The sequence below is a fragment of the Penaeus monodon genome, chromosome 13, assembly GCF_015228065.2.
Source record: "Penaeus monodon isolate SGIC_2016 chromosome 13, NSTDA_Pmon_1, whole genome shotgun sequence".
NCBI classification, from domain to species: domain Eukaryota; kingdom Metazoa; phylum Arthropoda; class Malacostraca; order Decapoda; family Penaeidae; genus Penaeus; species Penaeus monodon.
The window spans coordinates 45,238,284-45,243,283 of NC_051398.1; the positions used below are offsets into that span (position 1 = coordinate 45,238,284).

The 5,000-nt window shown below is 32.5% G+C and overlaps 1 long non-coding RNA gene across 1 annotated transcript in view; it reads left to right on the top strand.

The window, feature by feature from the left end:
* The first annotated feature begins 4,178 nt into the window (after positions 1 to 4,178).
* The window catches only part of LOC119580494, a 3,299-nt gene continuing 2,477 nt past the window's right edge, over positions 4,179 to 5,000 (top strand). The window contains exon 1 of the long non-coding RNA XR_005229388.1: positions 4,179 to 4,348. This is a non-coding gene — a long non-coding RNA (uncharacterized LOC119580494). The remainder of the gene's footprint in view (positions 4,349 to 5,000) is intronic.

A 5,000-nucleotide genomic window follows, 5' to 3' on the forward strand; every position in this document is an offset into this window, starting at 1 on the left:
CATGTGTGGGTTTGTGTGTGTGTGTGTGTGTGTGTTTGTTTCCATACTTAATCTGCCCCAGAATTGCACTTAAAAAAATCACATCCACTACAAAGTTACATTTACTAGTGTGATGGCTAACCGCAGCGTTAAACTTATATTAAGTCACTCTTTTCATTAACTGATTTTTAAATGAATATGCAAAGTAAATCGATAGCAGATGATGATTTCGTTTTGCAGTAATATACTTTCTATAAACATATATGAACAGATACATAAAGAATCTGTGCGTGGAAATGTATGTAGTTTTTGTTAGGGAATTAATTTCCGAAGATAATAATTTTATTCCTGGATATTATCTGTGATAAAAAAGGAGAAATTTAGTGATGAAGTTCTTTGTTCTATTCTCCTTCTGTTGAGTATATATATATATATATATATATATATATATATATATATATATATATATATATATATAATATATATATTTTTTTTTTTTTTTTTTTTTTTTTTTTTTTTTTTTTTCTCTTCTTTTTTTTTCTTTCTTTCTTTTTTCTATTTTCTTTTTCTTTCTTTTCTTTCTTTCTTTTTTTCTTTCTTTTTTTTCTTTCTTTCTTTCTCTCTTTCTTTTCTTTCTTTTTTATGTTCCGTTATGAATATCTAAGTTTAATAATCGTGCGACTCATGGCTTAAAATCACACACAAAAAAAGGAAAAAAATAGCTTATTCCTTTTTTTTAAATCCCTCCGCAAAACACACGCACACATTCTGTGCAGTCCTCTTAAGGAAACATGTATATGTATGCACAAATCTATATATACGCATGTGTGTGTGTATATGTATATACATACATATATATATATATATATATATATATATATATATATATATATATATATATATATATATATTCGTGCATGTGTGTGTGTGTATGAATGTGTATATATTCGCACATACACACCTACACACTAATCACGCTCACATACAGTTCAGACACGAGCACAAACATCCTGAAACTTCATATTCAACGACATTTTTCCCCGAGAATTTTGATAATAATGACAGGCAGGTAACTTTTCCTGCTTCATTTTTTTCTTGGCAGGAGGCAAAGTGAACGAGAAAGCGGTTTAATTACATGGCGATCAAAGGCATCGAGAATATCATTAAGACAAGATCGGAAGACTTAGCATATGTTTATCACCCTATATCATTATTGATGAAGGAGTGTTTATATCAGTGTGATCTTATTATCTCTTGATTCTTCGATTAACGGGAAATGTAGACTTTCAGAGACTGATAGACAATATATTTTTATTAATGCTTCATGAGGAAATCTCAAAATAATCTGGCAATCTAATATATATCATATGTAAACACACAGTGCACACACATACAAAACACACACACACACATACACAGTATATATATATATATATATATATATATATTATATATATATAATATAACTATTATCTAATATATATATGTATATATGATTATATATATGGAGTATATATCATATATATATGTGTATATATTTATATATATATAATATATATATATATATCTATAGTATATAATATATATATGTATATGTATATGTACACACACACCACACACAACACAACACACACACACACACACCACACACACACACACACACACACACACACACACAGATTTATATATATATATTATATATTTATACATATCAATATATAGAGAGAGAGAGAGAGAGAGAGAGAGAGAGAGAGAGAGAGAGAGAGGAGAAGGAGAGAGAGGAGAGAGATGAATATATATATATATATATATATATATTATATATATATATACACATATATATATATATATATGTATATATTTCGATCATCGATCACAGTTCAAGCCACTCTTCACGGCGCTAGAAAACCATGGTATCGGCCCAGTACACATCCGCCTCATACGTGACCCCTGCGACAAAGCAACTGCCACCTTAATGCTTCACCGAGACAGTGATAAGATCGCGCTGCAGCGAAGAGCGAGGCAGGGCGACATCATATCTCCGAAACTATTCACGGCATGCATGCAAGAAAATGCCATCGACAAGACTGCGTGGGAAGACAGGAATTAACATCGATGGTGAGAGTCTTAACCACCTGCCCTTCGCCGATGACATAACAGCATCTAAGACACCACAGCCTGCTCAGCGATATCCACAACACCAGCGCTCCAGGTGGTCTAAATATGCACCTCAGAAAGACAAAGATGATGTTCAACGACCACGTCACAGAATCTGTAATCACCGTCGTTAACAACAACATCGAAGAGGTAGATAGCACGTCTACCTCGGCTGAAAAATATCGCGGGGGGGGGACATATTCCTGAATCAATCCCCTGCAGAACGTAGTCCTCTCCCAATCTTTGTTTTTGTGTTTTTTTGTTTCCAGTCTTGGCCCCCAAATTTCGTTATTTCATCATGCCATCTTGTCATTGGTCTGGCCCTTGGCCTCTTTGTGTTACCTATAGCCCAGTCTGTTACTTTCTTTGCCCATCTGTCGTCCTGTTTCCGACATATATGGCTTGCCCATTGCCATTTTTTCTTTTTGATGCCCCCAAGTACATCTTCCACTTTTGTCTGTTCCCTGATCCACGTCGCCCTCATTCTGTCTCTTAGGCTAATTCCCAGCATCAACCTCTCCATCCTTCTCTGGGAATTTATTAGTTTCCTCTCCAGTAATTTAGTTGAAGGCCTTGTTTCTGATCCACAGGTCATAACTGGTAGGACACATTAGTTAAAGATTTTTTCTTTTTAATCACAATGGCAAGGAGCCTCTTAATATGCTATTGTGTCTAGGCGCTCCTGCCTAGACTGATGCGTCGCTTAATTTCCTCTTCACTAAATGCGTTTGTCTGTACGAGTTGCCCAAGGTATATATACTTGGTCACTAGCGCTTCGCCTTGTATATGTATCCGTTCGAATTGAAGTCTGTTCTTGAACAGGATCTTAGTCTTTTTCTTGTTCATCCTAAGTCCGACTTTCAGACTTTCTGTATTCAGATCGTTTATTATTGCTGCATTTCATTTGCAGATTCAATGAAGAGAACAATATTATCTGCAAATCTTAGACTGTTTAGGTATTCGTCTCCTATTTTGATACCCTTTCCGTTCCATCCTAGCTTCTTGAATGTTTCCTCAAAACAAGCTGTAAACAGTTTTGTGAGAAGGTATCGCCCTGTATAACACCTTTTTTTAATTGGTATTTTACCGGTTTCCGTGTGGAGCTTGATGGTTTCTCTACTCTCTTTCTTTGAATAGCTTCTAGTAAGTGAAAAATAACCGAATATAAGAAACACCTGTGTATGGCATTAATCGATTACGAAAAGGCATTTGACTCTGTACACACAAACACACAACACACACACACACTCATATATATGTTATATATATATATAAAATATATATATATATATAATATAATATATATATAATGTGTGTGTGTGTGTTGGTGTGTGTGTGTGTGTGTGTTTTGTGTGTGTGTGTTGTGTGTGTGTGTGTGTGTGTATTATTAAATATAAATGTTTGGTGTGTGTGTGTTATGTGTGTATATATATATATATTATATATATATATAGATATATATATATATATATATAATATATTTTGTGTGTGTTTGTGTGTGTGTGTGTTTGTGTTGTGTTTTTGTTGTGTGTGTTTTGTGTGTGTGTTGTGTGTTTCGTATGTGTGTGTGTGTGAATACAAATAAAATATAACATACACAGGCACACATATCTGTCTCTCTTTCTATCAATCTCTCTCTCTCTTCTCTCTCTCTCTCTCTCTCTCGCTTCCTCTTTTCTCTTTTTCTTTTCTCTCTCTCTCTCTCTCTCTTTTCATTCTCTTCTCTCTTGTCTGTTGGCTTACTTTGGGAGTGCGCTGCAATGCTTGAATGATTATTCTGCGCAGTAGTTATGACGTTTGTTGAAAAAGAAGTCCTGTTTTTTTCTCGCTGTCCCTGTCTCTCCTTCTCCCACTATATTTATTTCTGTCTATCAGTCTATCAATCAACCTATCTACCTACTTATCTATAAATCCACCTATCTATCTACCATATACATATATACAATCAAGATATCTAAAGCAACTTCAAAAGTTAAGTAATAAGCGGAAACACTTGTTATTGCACAGGTGTTCCCTCTCCCCACGAAAACGTCGAGAGGCTGGATACTCACAAAGCAACACAAGCTTCCTCCTATAAGAAGGTGCCGCACGGAAGAATCTTTTCTCTAAGAGAAAATATAATTCACTCAGTCACAGGAATGAACTGGATAAGCATTTTCCTGCAGCTGCTGGCGGTGACTTTGACCATGGCACTCTATCAAATCTACAAAGAGTTAGTTTGTATTTCAGTGTTTTTCATTGGTAATTAATGAATATACGTGTATTATATATACATATATATACAAGAACACACACCCAAGTGCACACACACAAACACACACGTGTGTGTGTGTTTGTGTATATATATAGGTAAATAGATAGATAGATATATAGACATAGTACATATGTATATATATATACATATATATATACCTTTATATTATATATATGCAAATGTATATATATACCTTTATATTATATATATACATATATATATATATATATATATATTATATATATATATATTTATTTAAAATTTTATATTATGTATGTATGTAAAATTTTTATATTCAATTTGGGTGGGGTGTGTGTGTGTGTGGTGTTTTTGTGTGTGTGTGTGTGTGTGGGGTGGTGTGTGTGTGTGTGTGTGTTTGTTTTTTTTTTTTTTTTTGTTTTTTGTTATTTTAAATTTTTAAAATATATATATTATATTATATTATATTTATATTTTGGGTTTTGTTTTTTTTTTTTTTTTTTTTTTTTTTTTTTTTTGATGTATATTATATAATATAATATATCATATATATATATATATATATATATATATATATATATATATATATATATATATATATATTTTATTTATTTATATATCAGCACTTGTT